This window comes from Ambystoma mexicanum, chromosome 2p (genome assembly GCF_040938575.1).
Source record: "Ambystoma mexicanum isolate Mex_15411 chromosome 2p, UKY_AmexF1_1, whole genome shotgun sequence".
NCBI classification, from domain to species: domain Eukaryota; kingdom Metazoa; phylum Chordata; class Amphibia; order Caudata; family Ambystomatidae; genus Ambystoma; species Ambystoma mexicanum.
In genome coordinates this window covers 635,869,777-635,888,611 of record NC_090923.1, presented here as the reverse complement: position 1 = coordinate 635,888,611, position 18,835 = coordinate 635,869,777, and the positions used below count along the sequence as shown (strand labels likewise).

At 44.2% G+C, this 18,835-nt stretch overlaps 1 protein-coding gene across 1 annotated transcript in view; it reads left to right on the top strand.

The window, feature by feature from the left end:
* Nucleotides 1-18,835, top strand: part of NICN1 (nicolin 1, tubulin polyglutamylase complex subunit) — a 333,601-nt gene that overhangs the window by 223,681 nt on the left and 91,085 nt on the right. The window lies entirely within an intron of this gene.

Here is an 18,835-nt window from a genome sequence, read left to right as displayed (position 1 = left end):
AACCAGAGCTTGGGAGACAGTAAGCTTCAGAGGGAAGGAGAGGAAAGGCAGAGTACCTCTGAGAAGGTGCAGTAAGAAGTTTGACTTTTTAGAGAGGTCAGAGATGTGTGCGGAAAAGGAAAGTGTGGCGTCAAAGATGACCCCAAGGTTTTTGGCTTCACAGTTAGGGGTAGGAGGAGGGCCAAGGGAGGCCAGCCAGAGAGTGAGGGGAAAGGATGGTCAAGGTGAATGTGTACCTGTGAGGAGGATATCGGTCTTGTTGGCATTTAGACAAAGGTCGTTGGCGGCACACCAATTTTGAATGGCAATTAGGCAATCAGAGATGAGGGAAGGAGAAGAGGTGGCTGAGGGAAGCCTGAAAATGAGTTGGGTGTCATCGGCATAGCATTGGAAATTTGAGCAGAACATGGAAATGCAGTAGGCAAGAGTTGCCAGGTATTGGTTGAAAAGCCAGGGTGAGAGGTTAGACACCTGGGTAACACCGCAGGTAGAAAGGGAGATAGAAGAAAGGAAGGACCTGAGTTGTACCTGGGAGGGTCAATCAGAGAATTAAGAAATTAAGGGTCAAAAGTTAAATGAAAAACACACCCACATTTGACTTCCCAAAAACACACCCAAATATGACTTTCCAAAACACACCCAAATATGACTTTCCAGAAACGCACCCAAATATGACTTTCCAGAAACGCACCCAAATATGACTTTCCAGAAACGCACCCAAATATGACTTTCCAGAAAAGCACCCAAATATGACTTTCCAGAAAAGCACCCAAATATGACTTTCCAGAAACGCACCCAAATATGACTTTCCAGAAACGCACCCAAATATGACTTCCCAGAAACGCACCCAAATTTGACTTTCAAAGGTAAATGCTAAGGCACCATAGGTAAAAGAAATGAGGTATGAGTTGGAGGTGAGTCTGGGAGCGAGAGCATTAGAGAGTGTAATAGGAAGACCTGTTGGAACAGGCAAAGGGTACAGTGAAGGACCATGAAGGGAAAAGCAAGAGTAACAGAAGGAGGGAACTAACCCATGGAGTGGGTAGTAAGTCTTGGTAGTCCAGTTTCATTGCTGCGTGAGTTGGCTGCCCCAGGGGAGGGCCAGGTTGTGGTAGTGTGTTCATGTAGCGACAGGGGCCTTAGAAGTGGGCCTTGGTAGAGGATGCAGGTGCCCACCGCCCGGCTGCTATGTTTAGGCAATGAAGACCCAGGCAGCCAATGGGGGGTGGGAGTCAGGCAAAGCAGACCACTTCAGGTGCAAGAAAAAGATGAGACAATCTTGGTAAAGCCTGTGACCAGTGTGGCTCAATTACTGACGGTGACCAACAGACGCAAAAGCCGCACTATGGGTTACAGGAATGCAAAGATTGCAATTCACGCAATCCGCCACCCGCACATTCAAAATCCAATTTTGATTTTCTTTTTTTTTTTGTTGAAGAAATTTGCGCGTCAGGCGTGGTGTGCAAGGGTTAATACAGGGCTTACCATGTAAATACAAATGGCATCAGGACCAAGTAGATAGCAGGATAAACGGCTGCCGAAGCCGTAGATGCGAGGGTCCTTCAGGAAGGCTGAGAAAGAATGAATGAATTAGTAGGATCCGTTCATGCCCCTGTGGATTACAACTAATTATTACTGCTTCTATCATGGGTGTGGTCAACATCGATGTAAGGCTCCAAGGATGGCGCACTGTCACAAGTAACCCACCATGTGGTCTACCCACTGGGCCCTTAGTTGCCAATACTTGGAGTATGCTTCGACCATCAATCTCACTGGGTTCAGTCATCCAAGTCTCTTGTAAAGCCACTAAACAAATCGATGTTATCTAGGAGCCCACCATTTGCTGATAGGTGGCCAAAGCCTCTTGTGTTCCAAGAACACAATAGAGTAATGTTATCGCAATATTTCTGCGAAGTGAGCCTTAAAGACTGTGGGTAGCCATTGCCATTATCCCACCTGATCATGTTCTTCATCATTGTGGGTACTTTTATTTGGCAATGTATTGGCTTCAATCATGTTCATCTGAGACCTCTTTGGCTGGGGAACACTGCTCATTTGAATATGTACAGCTGACGTGTTAGTGATAGTCTTTAACCTTACTGCTGGGTATTTGGCTTTTTTCATTTCAATGTATTTACAACAATATCCCAATTTAAATATTTCATCCTCATACTGTAGGATATAAGCCATAATAAAATGGGATTTTGGTCAGATATTGGAGGTTACATTAATTGTATCCTGTAATTGGTCCACAATGAGGAGATCTTCAGTTGTTATCACTCCGAGTGGTATTCTCATGTAGTATTTGTAACATGGTTGTTCTGTTCCAAGGGGGATGATTATCAATTCTGACTACTGATTTTATCTGCAATGCCTTTACTACATCAGAAAGGTTGTCAACATGAGCGTCCTACTCCTTTCTTTTGTTTTAGCTACACTTTTAATTACTAAACTATTTTGATTTTCGTTAGTTATCTGCCTTCTGATGTCAATGTTCAGTGTCTTGACAGGAGCAGTGATAGTTTCAGTGGGTCTAATAAGAGTATTGTTCGGTTGTTCATATATATTTCTTATATTTTCCTTTTGACATTCTACTGCTTGTACTCTTTGTATTCCTACCGGATCATCTTTACATTCAACAGTATTCTGTTTGTCATTTCTTATTTGTCTCTCTTCCCCTGTCAATGGAGTTGTTGACATTTGTTGTGTTCTGTTGCTCTCGAGATTCAGTTATGAGCTCACATAGATATGTTTGAAAATATTTTCGGGAAATTAGTTCTCTGTTTTGATTAGATCGATTTGTGTCTCCTTCATAATGAGCTTCACTCTCCGTATCTAGAGTTTGATATTGCTTTCCATCATGTGGGCTTTGTTCTGTTAGTGCATTGATATTACAAGATTCGGTTCTCTCTGTCTCTTGTGTTATCATCGGTGCATTTATTTTTTCATTATGGATCCATCCATTTGCCCTTTAGATGTGTACATTATTGCTTGGGCTATTACTTGCTTTTTAGTTTTCAGTTTTGATTTTCATTTTCTTTTTGGGGTCATAGGGAGTAGTTCTACTATGTTTGTTTCTGCTGGCTAGATATACTCTGGTGTTTGAGGCAGCATCTTTATGCACTCTTCTGGAGCGATGAATACTCTTGTGGAGCAATAATGATTGAACATCTATTATTTTTCTATTCTTTCACATTTCGTATTTAAACTAGACAGATTTTTAACAATTTCAAACATCGTCGCGTGTGATACACTCGCTGTGCTAATGCTGGAATCATCTAGGTTGTCCAGAATGAAGCTCATGTATCATAGTCATTACTTGAGTCGGGAAAGCTACCTTGGGTGTCTGATGTCTCAACCAGACCTCTTTCTTCAGTTATTTTCTCCTCTACGCTTTGGAATTGCTCATGTGTTGCAGGCACATTCAGTAGCGACGTATTGGTTTCTGTATTATATTTGTCTTCAACTGAGTCGTCTGCTACATTGGATTTATCCATTGGGCTTGAGGAGCTAGTCATAAGTAAATTAGATCTAGGTGATAGAAACCTCACACCAGGAGGCGCACTGATTTGGGCATGTGTAATGATTGTACTATCCAGACAGTTTGCACTTTGTAGGTTACTCGGGACCTTGCTGTCATTAGTATCTATTGTTGGATTAAATACGTTATCAATTTAGTTGCTAAACAATGCAATACCTCATTAAGTTCACATGCTATCTCTTGTGCTGCAGCCACTTTATCCATGAGTTTAATTGGCTCGCTCACATTTGATTCAACTTTCACTCAGAGGTATCATTCCCATGGTAACAGATCCTTTATTTGGGTAGTAGTTGGTCATTACTCCTAATTTTTTCTCATTCCCATATGTGTTTCCGCCCCCACTCGCACATCCCTTGATGCTACTGAAACTGTTTTTGTAATGGTATTTGGTATGAATGTCAGATTCCCACGGGGCAGATAAGTCCTCACCAGAGTGTAATAATGTATCTATCCCAAGTTCATCTGCCTTATTTGCCTTATGTGTCTTGTTTACTTTGGGTGTCTGCATGTTGACGCATTCAGCAATGGCACATTCTGGGGAGTCTAGTATCCCAGTTTCAGCAGTAATGATGTCATTATAGCAGTTTGTGCTTGTGACAGCACTATCACCTCTATTGCCATCAATAGATTTGTTTCAAGTTCCATGACATTTACTCTAAGGTGTACACTAGGGTATACACTCACACAAGTCTACTCACTCATTGCGCTTACCAGACAATGCTAAACCACTGCGCAGCACAACACATCTCTATGGATCATCGCAGTTAATCGTGTTTGGCAATTACTATATCAAGTACACCCTTAGCCCTGTGCACCCTCAACAACAACCACAACAGCCAGAGCAAAGGGTTTATCACAAGCGTTCTGTGAGTATTCATCTTGTCTTCACAAAGGCAGCAATCAAACCAATTTAGCACAAGCACACACCCGCTTTTAGAGTCCGCTACAAACTCTGCTCTCATTTGGAGTATCTAATAGCCGACACTAGCATGTTTCTCGTAAAAATCTAGTGGGTGTGTTCTTGCTAACTGGGCATAATAAATTAATATAGGAGTGAAACTAAATTGAGCAGTTTAAGTTCACCTCACCACCACCGCCACTGGGCACACCGCGTCACCAGCAGAACAGCAAAACAGCACTTCCTGTGCACTTCTGGGTGCGTGCGTGCAAGTGTGCCGCCTGGCCTTTTTGTAAATGAGGTGGGCGGGGCCAATCCAATCCTATTAATTAAGACAAAGTAAAGGTTGTCGGAGCACTTACAGACTATTATTCAAGTCCATTTCAGTCCATATCATTGGATGGTTTAGTAAATATAAATCTGGTATTGGGACCAACCACATTGGGGCTCGTTCCTCTTTCATTCTGGATTTATTGTATTTATTATCTGTGACTAGAAATAATTTCCTAAATTAAGTGCTGCAGTCACCCAGGTACAATCTCCCAGTATTCCAAAACATGGTTTCAGTGTTATAGATACGTGCATGCTAATAGTCATTTATATGGTAAATGCAGTTATTTCAAGGTGACCGTTTCCAAAATAGTTGAAAAGCCTCCTGTAAAGGATGCAAAGATGGAGGTGAAGCAACAGGGAAAGCTGATCGGCTTGGTCTTTTTACAGAATTTTTTGCAGCATTTTCTTAAGCAGGGCTGCCCCCAATACCCACTACCAAAAACCTGTACCACCCTTCCCATTCCCCCACTACCCTAAGAACCAAAGTTAAATGCACCCTTTCCTGCTCACTCTAAAAGAAAAAGCACTGAAAAATGCAGCACAGCAGTTGTTTCACCAAATCCAGAGAACGGCCACGACCTAGTAGTGGCCACACCCACTATTCAAGAATAAGATTATGATCACTTTCAGAATGGAATTAAGACAAGATTTTGAAGAGAATAGCCATCGAGAAGGAAGTAATCAACAATACTTGGTCTTATTTCTAGATTTATTTTGTCCGTTTAGTGGTATATTCTTCATTTAGTTTTGTCCGTCCGATCCTAATGCACGTGTATGGATAGGTTTTTCTTTAAAGATCTGCAGTTTGCCTGATCAGAAATTGCGAAATCTCTTTGATGTGCACAACATCTTGATAAGAGCTACATGTATGCCAAATGTCTCGAAAATGGAAGCAGACCATTTTGATTTTTGAGGCTCTGTGGAAATTGCATGTTATTCTCAGCAATTATTTTGGGGATCAAAACATAACATTTCCCGTAGTTGGCGTGCATGTTCAGATGTGGCACTATTAGTTGTATTTAAGACAACCCAAGAAAGTGGTCCAAACATCAGTTTGTATCTTGAGATGGCCTTCTTTATAGTGCGATAGACTATTAGTTGTATGCCAGATTTGGTGAACTTTCATACATGAGAAAAAGAGTTCAATATGTTTGCTTTTAAAGTATACTTTTTACAACATACAGAGTCGGAACTATGACTCTATTATATATTCTAGGGCAACCGCCACAGCCCTATATTTAAGGTGATTCCTTTGTACATAGACGTTTCTATTCTTTTCTTTTCTATTGCTAATAACTGATGACATTTTCCCAAAATAAAGTTTGTCACAGGTTTGTCACAGAGAAGTGCTCAAAACGCTATTTGGAGGAGGAAAAGGGATGCTATTGAATCTGGCTAGACATGGCGGCGGGGGGGAAGAGGATACCATGTCAAGTTGTGGCGTACAGGGTGGTCTGGGGAGCCAGTTACAGTTGGAACATTTTTGGCTTATTGGGGGGATACCGGGGGAATCTCGTTAGATTATAGTGGCAATACTGCAAGACACGCTCAAAAAAGAAATTGTGCACAGGAATCGAAAAGTGATTAGGGGTAACAAGAGAGGGTCAGGGAGGGAAAAGGCAATTGAGGTAGGTAGGGGGGCAAGAAAGAGGAGAGCAGCACATAGTGCGTGTCTGTGAGGACGGGGATGAGTTTATAGTTATCGCATGCTAGCTGGTAAATACTGGGAGACTCGCGTGACTCACACTTTAACCTCCATAGCACTAAGGTCCATAACATGCCATGACAGAGGTGAGGATGATGCCAAAGAAAAACAGAACAAACCAAATAGAACCACACCCTCTTCCAGTAGAAACTGCCACAAATGCAGAACACTCCTCTACAAACACTGCAACCAACAGAACAAACATCATGAGAAGAGAAAAGTCAGTATATCGAACACTGTGCCTTGCAACTGACCACGCACCACAACATTTCAACACCAACAACCTCGCTAGACACGCTGAGAACATACTGGGACCACGCAGAAAAAGAAGAGAAACTCCAAGAAGAGAAAAGAACTAAACCAATGCCCCCACCCCTTATACCACAAAAACACAGCCACCAACCACAACAAAACATAGAAGAAGCACAAGAAATCAGCAACCCAATAATTAATTTAACAAACCTTTTCAACGACGAGACAAATTCCACAGAGCACCCTTAACATCCTGACAGCAACATGGAAGCAGATCAGCAGAACAACTGCACGACAAAACCAATATTAAAAAATACACTGAACCACATTGAAAGGATCTACTGCAAGCTAATCGACTCAGGATCAATGTCCAAACATGCCACAGAGATGTACGACATACTGTGCGACAAAGGTATCGACATCCTATTCATTACAGAAGCATGGCTAGTCGACAACTACAAAATCACACTACAAAACTGCCTCCCTGACAACTTAAGTGCTCACGGGCAAACAGGAAAGACAAAAGAGCAGGAGGACGTGCAATAGCATACAAGTAACACCTAAAATTTAAAACCAATGAATCACTAATCATCAAAAAATGCGAATCTCTAATCCTTCACCTGGCAGCGAACCACAAAACAAGCCTCTAATTAGTTATGGTTTACAGACCACCGACATACGATGCTACTTTCTTGGACACCTTCACAGAAGCCATCACCAACCTAGCTATTGACCTGATAATCCTTGGGGACTTCAACATCTGGTTTGAAGAAGAAACCGCTAACTCGCAAAAATCACTAGCCAAACTACTTAAGACAATGAAACTACATCAGTTGGTCAAAGGAGCAACACACACGGCGGGACACACACACTCAACGCAATCTTCGCCAACAAAATCCTCATCACCATGCCACCACCTATACAGATCCTCTGGAGCGATCACCTCATCGTTCCATTCGTGATCATACTACCAATGAAATCAGCTATCACAAAACCACCAACCTGAACGGAGTCGACCTCAACAGAAAAACAGAACGACTTCATAAATGGATCACCAGAATAATCGACAATCTCCAAGTAAAAACCTTATACCCCATCGCGCAAGAGAGCAACAGCAAAATGGTTTACTCCACTCCTCAGCTCAATGAAAAGGAAAAACAAAAAGCTGGAACTAGAATGGAGGAAAAAATACAACCAGGCAAAGATAAATCACAATTTCAACAACCAATCTGTTCATACAAAAAGGAAATCCTTAACGCCAAAAAGAAATGCTACGACAACTGAATCACCAAAACCGCAAACACAACTGTTCAATATCATAAATGAAAAGATAAACCCCCTTAGCTGCAACAACATAACGGTACCCTCACTGAAACTATGTGACAACCCTGCTGAACACTTCAAAATCAAAATCGTCGCCATCCACCAAATCATACAAAGCAGACGGGTCAACCAAAACATACAACCCACTCTCCCAACCGAGGATCGTCGGAACAAACGCCAAAGTTTCCCCCAAATATCAGCAGAGACATTTGTCAAGCTGGTAGGAAATAGCAACAAAGCAGGCTCTCTCGTGGACCCCCCTGCACTCCAGACAGACAAATCAATCCTCACACAAGGTACACCTCTGGAATACTACAGAAACCTCTTCAACTAATCACTCTCAACAGGTAAACTACAGCGATCTTTCAATTCGGCGTACATCACACCACTCCTAAAGACATAGGCAACGTAGAAGACCTCTCCAACTACAGACCCATCGCAAACATCCCCGACGCAGCAAAACTACTTGAAACCTAGTCTATGGAATAACATAGAAAAACTCCAACTGCTTGACTAGGCACAAGTCGGCTTAAGACCTATGAGAGGAGTGTAAATGGCACTCCTCTCAATCTCGGACTATCTAAAGACAAATGCAGACTCCGACACAAGCTCAGCTCTGATACTTCTGGAACTCTCTGCAGCATTTGAAACAGTCAACCATGACATCCTCATCAAGAGACTGAAAGAAATAGAAATCACCGATCTAGCCCTACCCTGGATCAAATAATTAACAGACAGAACAGAAACCGTCTGGATTAAACCTTTTTAAATCCACTCCAAAGGAAACCACCTGTGGAGTACCACAAGGATTGTCCTGATCCCACTACTCTTCAACACCTACCTGACTCCACTAATCAAGCTCATTAAAAGACACCGCTTCACATGCTACAACTATGTTAATGACACACAAATTTACAAAATACAAGACGCACATGCTGGAAGACCGTCTACAAGAACTCTACGGTTGGATTCACACAAACTGCCTCAAACTCATTGCAGGCAAAGTAGAAATAATGATTATGCCCAAAAACGGGGATAACAACCACTACATCCAATGGCCGACATAACTAGGAACAGCACCTTGGAAAAGTCTTGAGTCCTGATGGACACTGAACTAACACTAGAACCACAAGTAAATGCAATAATCAAGAAATGTTTCTTCCTCCTGCACACACTAAAAAGGATCCTACCGTTCCTTTCCTTCACCCATAAGACACTCACCATCATTTCCCTCATCATGTCCAGAATAGACTACGCCAACAGCCTATACCTTGGAATGCTGAAACGTCTACTAAAGAAACTACAAAGTATCCAAAACACAGCAGCCAGACTCCGGCTCAGACTACCATGAAGGGAACACATCACCCCAGCGCTAAAAATGCTACATTGGCTACTCATCAACCAGCGAATAAGTTTAAAAACAATGTGCATAACGCACAGAGCAATCCACGGCCAAGGAGCATAATTCCTACAAAAGAAAATAACCATCTACCTTCCGGCAAGACTACTCCAATCAAGCAATGACATTTGCCTGAAACAAAAACCATACAACAAAATAAAATGTGGAGAGTCGTCTTTCTCCCACCTGGCAAGCAAAAACTTAGAATTGCCTCCCAAAAAAAACATGCACAGTATAAAGGTGTTAGGGAGAATTCTCTGGTTAGGCTGAATTTCCCTACCTAGTGAGTCCCCCAGCAGCTTTGCTGGATTTCTGGGGTTTAATTTTTTTCTCCTGCCAAGAGTGAGACTCTTTTACCCTCACTCTTGGACATGTTGAAGTGTGTTTTCTTGGTTAAACCTTGTGTTGAATGGGCTATGGGGTCTTTTACTCCATAGGGCCTCATGTATTTTTGTGATGTGGGTCACACAGCACCCTCTGTGCCGTGACCCAGGGGTGTCCTAGGGACTCCCCAACATAGACTCCATACCCTGGGACTGACTACTGTCTCCCAGGGCATGTAAAGTCACCAAAGACTTTGCTAGTCTTGAATCCTGAACAGAACCAGTACAAACCATCATATTGTGGACGTACTGGCTGGGGCAATTCGATTGCCCCAGGGTCTGTTAGTCGAGGGGGCACGTCTCCGTCCCCCCTGATCGAGTTTTGGCTGGTGGCAGTGGAAACTACTTTTTATATTCGACCGCGAATATTTCCCTATGGGATTTCCCATTGTTTTAGGCTAACACATTTAATTATTTATTTACGGTAGCCTTAAACATACCGCCGGTTTATATATTTATTTTTATAACTCCGGTTGGGACTTTTTGCCAAAACTTGATTCTAAAATGGCGTTGGTGTTCGCCTCTGTAACTCTGACCCAAAGTGGAGCCCTTTGTTCCACTTTTGGCGGGCTTCTCCACAGAAGCCCTCCAAAGTGGTGCCACTCTGTCTGGGGTACTTAGGAGGGGTGGAGGGGGATTTAGGCACCCTGGACTGAGTTACCTTGGTAACTCAAGTCGCACTCCGTCCTGATTGGCCCAAGTGGTGAGCCGCCCGGCTCACCACTTAGCATGTTTGAGTGACAGCTAGGCTGGGTGAATGGGGGTTTGCTGCATAAAAGCAGGGCTTTGGGGACTGGGACTTCAGAAGTCGCCACAGGACCAAGAATCCGACGAGGGAAGAGCTGAGCCGACCTGCTTCGACGACACCACCCGGTGGAGCCCTGCTGAACCGTCTCACCACTTTTTCCCGACGACCGAGGAGAACTCTTAACGGAGTGGCTCCTTCCCTTGACTGGTGGGGACAACCAGTTTTCGCCTTCTTTCCGTCCTTTTGAGGTATCTCGTGGCCGCCTTGCCTGTGCCAAGCACCCCGGCATCCGGAATACCACACTTTACCCCCATACCGCGAAAGTCGGTACCAACCCTTTAACCGGAGGACTCCGCGGCTGGTTTCTTCCCGGGCAGTGCTACGACCTTTCTCTTCTGCTCTTCAGCGAGATATTCTTCTCCCCTGACCGACGTCGAGCCTTGCTGTCGCTGCCTGGAACAACTGCCCCCGCTGGAGGATCCTTTCCGCTTAAGGTACTGTGTTCCGCCTGGCTTCCCTTGCTACCGACTGTACGGGGTAGATTTAGTCCCCGGCTTTCGAACCTGGGAGTGCCTGGGACACTTTGGCTAAACTTTCTGAGCCACTCTAAACTCTTTTTGACTCTTTGCAAGACTTTGAATCTCTAACTAACAGTGTGATCTTGGGCACATTTTCGCTCCGGCTACTCTAAGAGTGGGCCCTGCCTAGTGACTTTTGCTCACCTGTGACTTTATTCTTCTTTAAGCCTATTGCAAGTGTTCTGGACCTTAGAGTGGTGTGTCTAACCTATTTCTGCTTTTTCTCTCCCTTTCTTGGAAACTACTAGAGTGTCATCTAACGTTAAGCACTCACCTCTGTTTTAATTAAGTGGTGTTAACCTAGAGTTGTCTAGATAGGAGAAAGGATTGAATTTACTTTCAGTATAACTGTGTTGAAGTGCTTTTACTATATTTTTGCTAGAGTGTTTTTAACTTATGTGTATTTTAAATAAATAACTATATACTTTTGAAACCAAGCTCTGGTCAGTGTTTGCTTGTGCTATTGTGTTTTGGTACATATTGTGTATACTTTACATACTGCCTAACTCTTCTTGAGAGAAGTCTGACTGCTCAGCCACAGCTACCAGGTAAATCTGGGTGGTGCAGACTGCTACCAAAGGGGTTTACTGCTCTACCTGTAGTCTTAAATCTTTTGCAGTGTTCCCCAAGGGAACTGCACAGGTTTCTGCCTAACACTGGTGTACAGCGGTGGGATTTGTATTGAGTATACATTTTATTGTGCTTTAGATACCTTAGTGCAACTAACCACAAAGCTTAGCACTGAAAAAGTAAAACCTCTAACATGTCAGTTATAGAAAGCTATAGTCAAGAGTCCCTTGCAGCCAAAACTGCTGATTGTTTAAGAGTGCTCTGTAAACATAAGGATCTCCTGACTAAGGGCAAGAAAATGGAGCTGATTGAAAGATTGTTAGCTAACCAAAGTCTGGGTGATGGTTCAGAGGAGCCTACCACTCCAGCAACTGTAGATGACAGTATTGAAGTTAACATGGAGCAAAATGTTGATGTTTCTGAGGAAGAGTCAGAAGAGGAGGGTGAGGCTGTTGTAACTGTCCCCCCTAGGCCTCTGCCTGCTCTACCTGCTGTGCCTACTGGACCTTTACCAGGTCCCACATTTAGTCCTCAGTACTTTGAACTGGAGAAAATGAAGCTAGAATTGGAGTATAAGAAACTTAATGCTCAAACTGACAAAGAACTAAGGCTAAGGGAAATGGAGCTCAAGTATGACTTAGAAATGAAGAAATTATCTGTTGAGAATGTTTCTCTCTCTGGCTCCTCTAGAAGTTCCAGTCCTAAAAGACCCCGGATGCCTAAAGAATTGGTTGGTATGTATGAGCCTAAGTTGGATGTGTTGGATTGGTTGTCTCTGTTTGAATATAATCATGGGCTCCAGAACATCACAGGAAATGACTTACTCACCTGGTTGTTCTCTAGGCTTCCCCCTGTTGCAACTGATGTGGTAATGGAGATGGGGGAGGAGGATAGGAAGGACTATGAATGTGTGAAACTAGCTTTGATAGCTAGGTTTGGGAAGACCCCTTCCCAGTATCTTAAGAGGTTTAGGAGCCTCAAAAAGCATGATGGTACCCCTTGGGCTACCTGGGTGAGTGAATGTTTGAAAAACTTAGAGGGATGGATTAAGGGTTACAAGGTGAACACTTATGAAGGTATGAAGAATTTGTTTATGTTGGAGACTATTTATGATGCCTGCTCTCCTGAGCTCAGACAACACTTGGCTGATTCCAAGGAATTAGATTCCCGGAAGCTAGCTAAGGCTGCTGACTTGTGGGTTGCCAACAGGGCCACTCACAAGGATTCTGGGGTAACTCAGAAGAAGGATGGGGAGAAACAGCCTAAAAAAGACTCCAAAGAGAATTCTAATAATTCCTATCCCAAAGAGGGCCCCAAACCACAAAATAACCAGGGTAAGCCACATGGGAAACCTAGTCAGGCTACTGTACCTTCTGGCCACAAACCAGAAGGAGGTCAGAACAAGCCACCCTTCCAGAGAGCATTTGGACAATGCTATGTCTGTCAGGGTACTGACCATATCAAAGGAGATCCCAAGTGCAAGGGTAAACCTGCAGGGATCAGCACAGTCTCCTTAGCCTTCACTCCTGAGGATGAAGTACAGATGGCTAGTGCCCACTTTGAACTCTTTGCTGAAGAACCCTTGGGTCTTCAAGCAACTGTAAACTTAGAGCCTATGGGTCTGGTTAGTCCCCAGAATAGGGTTGTGTATAACTCCCTACCTGTTAACTCTAAGGTGTATTATGTGGACAGTGTTCTTGTCAATGGCCAGGATACTCCTGCCAGGAGAGACACTGGGGCCAGCAGAACAGTAGTGGATGAAAGCTTCTTTCAACCTGAGGATGTGGCCAAAGCACCCAAAGGTCCCACTAAGCTGTCTGGAGGCCCTGTCCAAATGGTTCCTATTCTACCAGCCCTCATTCAATGTAACAACATGACAGTAAGGATCCCTGTCAGTGTTCAGGCTGAGGTACCTGGGAAGGTCCTGTTGGGGAATGACCTAAGAACTCTAGGAGTAGTGTCACATACCCCCAGGCCTCCCAGTATGGAGAAGCAGAACTTAACCAAATTGGCTAGAAAGGCTACCTTGAAGGACCCTTCTAAGCCTGTGGGACCCTCTACTGAGAACCCCACTACAAGCCCTGGTGTTAGTAAGTTGACCTCTAACCCAGGCACATTTCAGGATAGTATGCTAGGAACATGGGAGCCCCAACCAAGCTCCACCCTTGTTCCCCTAGTTTCCGAGTCTCTGACCCCCCCTGCTTCTGAGGAAGAGGTGGATAGACCAACTAGGCCCCTATCTGGACCTGAGAGAACTGGTAATTCTCAGTGCTGGTGGAAAACCAGAAAAGAAAAGTCTAAGGCCAAAAACCTTCGGACTGTTGGACCTTCTACTGAAGACCCCAACTCCAATCCTAATATTAGGGGGGAAACTCCTAAAATAGGTAAAGGTAGATCTAAGAGGAAGGGGAAGCAGGTACATTGCCTAACCCCAACCCCTCCAACCAAGAGGCCTAAGACCCAACCTGCTCCCACAAGAGAGGTGGTGAGGAACCTTGGAGGCCCCTCTAGATCTAAGGGAATCCTTTATAAGGACCCCTTCAAAAAGCCTAACATAGGTTCAGAAGTTGTACCAACTTCTGAGGGACTGGTCAACCAGATCCCCTATAACAAAAAGACTGATGTTCCTCAAAGGGTCTGTAGGTCCGTTAGCTTGCAAAAGAAAACCTTTGAGTTCTCCATTGAACATAGGTCAAGGTGTCACCATCAAAATGCTGATGGACTCTCTAGGATGTATATCATCGACTAGAGGTATGAGGTTCATCCAGGAGTGGATTAAATCCTCCTGTCCCTTAGTCTGGGGGGGGCGAGTGTTAGGGAGAATTCTCTGGTTAGGCTGAATTTCCCTACCTAGTGAGTCCCCCAGCAGCTTTGCTGGATTTCTGGGGTTTAATTTTTTTCTCCTGCCAAGAGTGAGACTCTTTTACCCTCACTCTTGGACATGTTGAAGTGTGTTTTCTTGGTTAAACCTTGTGTTGAATGGGCTATGGGGTCTTTTACTCCATAGGGCCTCATGTATTTTTGTGATGTGGGTCACACAGCACCCTCTGTGCCGTGACCCAGGGGTGTCCTAGGGACTCCCCAACATAGACTCCATACCCTGGGACTGACTACTGTCTCCCAGGGCATGTAAAGTCACCAAAGACTTTGCTAGTCTTGAATCCTGAACAGAACCAGTACAAACCATCATATTGTGGACGTACTGGCTGGGGCAATTCGATTGCCCCAGGGTCTGTTAGTCGAGGGGGCACGTCTCCGTCCCCCCTGATCGAGTTTTGGCTGGTGGCAGTGGAAACTACTTTTTATATTCGACCGCGAATATTTCCCTATGGGATTTCCCATTGTTTTAGGCTAACACATTTAATTATTTATTTACGGTAGCCTTAAACATACCGCCGGTTTATATATTTATTTTTATAACTCCGGTTGGGACTTTTTGCCAAAACTTGATTCTAAAATGGCGTTGGTGTTCGCCTCTGTAACTCTGACCCAAAGTGGAGCCCTTTGTTCCACTTTTGGCGGGCTTCTCCACAGAAGCCCTCCAAAGTGGTGCCACTCTGTCTGGGGTACTTAGGAGGGGTGGAGGGGGATTTAGGCACCCTGGACTGAGTTACCTTGGTAACTCAAGTCGCACTCCGTCCTGATTGGCCCAAGTGGTGAGCCGCCCGGCTCACCACTTAGCATGTTTGAGTGACAGCTAGGCTGGGTGAATGGGGGTTTGCTGCATAAAAGCAGGGCTTTGGGGACTGGGACTTCAGAAGTCGCCACAGGACCAAGAATCCGACGAGGGAAGAGCTGAGCCGACCTGCTTCGACGACACCACCCGGTGGAGCCCTGCTGAACCGTCTCACCACTTTTTCCCGACGACCGAGGAGAACTCTTAACGGAGTGGCTCCTTCCCTTGACTGGTGGGGACAACCAGTTTTCGCCTTCTTTCCGTCCTTTTGAGGTATCTCGTGGCCGCCTTGCCTGTGCCAAGCACCCCGGCATCCGGAATACCACACTTTACCCCCATACCGCGAAAGTCGGTACCAACCCTTTAACCGGAGGACTCCGCGGCTGGTTTCTTCCCGGGCAGTGCTACGACCTTTCTCTTCTGCTCTTCAGCGAGATATTCTTCTCCCCTGACCGACGTCGAGCCTTGCTGTCGCTGCCTGGAACAACTGCCCCCGCTGGAGGATCCTTTCCGCTTAAGGTACTGTGTTCCGCCTGGCTTCCCTTGCTACCGACTGTACGGGGTAGATTTAGTCCCCGGCTTTCGAACCTGGGAGTGCCTGGGACACTTTGGCTAAACTTTCTGAGCCACTCTAAACTCTTTTTGACTCTTTGCAAGACTTTGAATCTCTAACTAACAGTGTGATCTTGGGCACATTTTCGCTCCGGCTACTCTAAGAGTGGGCCCTGCCTAGTGACTTTTGCTCACCTGTGACTTTATTCTTCTTTAAGCCTATTGCAAGTGTTCTGGACCTTAGAGTGGTGTGTCTAACCTATTTCTGCTTTTTCTCTCCCTTTCTTGGAAACTACTAGAGTGTCATCTAACGTTAAGCACTCACCTCTGTTTTAATTAAGTGGTGTTAACCTAGAGTTGTCTAGATAGGAGAAAGGATTGAATTTACTTTCAGTATAACTGTGTTGAAGTGCTTTTACTATATTTTTGCTAGAGTGTTTTTAACTTATGTGTATTTTAAATAAATAACTATATACTTTTGAAACCAAGCTCTGGTCAGTGTTTGCTTGTGCTATTGTGTTTTGGTACATATTGTGTATACTTTACATACTGCCTAACTCTTCTTGAGAGAAGTCTGACTGCTCAGCCACAGCTACCAGGTAAATCTGGGTGGTGCAGACTGCTACCAAAGGGGTTTACTGCTCTACCTGTAGTCTTAAATCTTTTGCAGTGTTCCCCAAGGGAACTGCACAGGTTTCTGCCTAACAAAAGGATCACCTGAAATTCAGAAAATTACTTAAAATGTGGCTCCTCACATCAGAATCAGAAGGGAACGACTAGAAAAAACAAATACTCTGCTGGAAACTGAGCTCATCCTAACAAACTTGGATTGAAAAAACAAGCCATGGGAGAAAGCCGAAGAAAGAACTACTCCCTACAATACCCCACTCTAATCAATACCCTGGAAACAGGACCCCAGAAACAGACGGGGGGAGCATTTACCAATACAGGCAACTCAAGAGGCCTCAGGGCACCCAATCCCCGGTAGGCAGGGTTCCCTCACAAGAAACCCATGGAGGTAACCAAAATCCCTAACTTAATCATCTCTAGCCCTGGGGCGGGGGGAGGCCGTTGCAACCTCTCATGCCCACATAACGCAGGAATGCTACAGAGGAAAGCCACCACCCTACGCAGTGCTTGTCGATTAAACTGCCACATAATATTCAACACACAGTACGGAGAGAGATGATGGGCACAGAAGTCCAAAGCAACAAGGTAAGAAAAATCCCCACTAACCTAACTCTGAAACCTCAATTTCCACATACACTTCTCTAACGAAAACACACACAACCACATCCCTGCAAAGCAGTCTGCATGCACTTCATCACACTGCAACAACAAACACATAGCCATGCACAACAGCACACAGGAGTTGTACCAACCCGAAAATTGCACCTAAGCGCAGCGAACGGTACAAACCGAACTGAGGCTGTCAACAGGACATCACAACTCTCTCTCTACCTGTTCCCACTATAACCTACTAACCCCCACCACCACCCCCGGCACACTCTCCTTTCAGATCTGGCATGGGACCACTCCGATGGTGCCCTTTAACATTAGCATTATTGTAACATTGCATGAACAAATTATTTTCTAAATTATAGGTTTTATAAAATAAATCACATATGAACGAAATGATGTGCTTGTGTGCATTGTGATAGTATAGAATTTAGGAATTTTAATTTTTTTAATACGGCAGAATTTCATTTGCAGAAAAGAAATGAGGATTCGAACACACATATTTAGTCATGTCAATTGTATTACTAAGATTTTTTGTCATTTCTTTTGAAAATAAATTGTTAATTTGTATTCCAATAATAGCGGAAGTACCCGTTATTCGAACGGGTTCTGTAGACCATTTGCTAATTGCTTGATGTGCTTTGCACACTGAAGTAAACTGCACTGAGAATGGGCGCGTGTGGCTGGCTTACATATCCCAGAGCAGACGTTGGGGGAGCCGAAAGTTGGTTGGCTTCTCCAGCATTGGATCTTTGGATATTCCCCGTCGTCAGGCTGGGACCCTTGCGTGGTGCAGTTTGTTGTGGTGCATATATCTTGGAGACCGTGCATTCTAGTGCCTGGTCCTCTAGTTTCGTTCCTCGTGTCAGGGCCGGTCCTTCTTCGACCACATAGATGTTTCGCGGATTTCAGGCGACCATCTCACTTGTGAAAGTGCTGCAATTCAGGGAACGGGTAACTATGCAAAATCTGGTGCTGATTGGTTAAAACGGTGTGGAATTGTATAAGGAACAACACTTTGCCACAAATCCCGCCACAAACACATTTTGACATCATATATATATATACATATATATATATATTTGTTTGTTTATTTTATTTATATCGCGCACCTGACCCAGAGGTAATTGGGCGCAATAGGATAGTAATGGTTACAAGGCATAGAATAGACAGTTATGTGCATGAATACAGTTTGAACATTCAGGTAAAGTTACAATGGTACATATATACATATTAATCATTATACATATTATACATTGGGTCATAGCAGTAGCATGTGCTGATCACCTAACGGTTAGTGGTATCAAGAGCTGTTGTTTTATGTTTTATTTAGTATCCAAGTGATAGCATGACTTCTGAAATTGTTAAAGGTTTGAATGGTTTGAATATTCTGAGGGAGAGTGTTCCAAAGCTGGGCGGCTAATACTGGGAAGCTAGAGCCTGTGGCTCTTTTTAGATTCTATCTGGGCACCACCAGACATGGTATGTTGGAAGATCTGGTGATTCTGTTGGATACCTTCCATGTGAACTTATCTGTGAGGTGGGGGGGCTTGGTGGTTAAGCGCTTTGTGGGTGAGGCAGATAGTTTTTAGGACAATTTTGTCCTGTACAGAGAGCCACCTGTGGTGCTTTCTAATT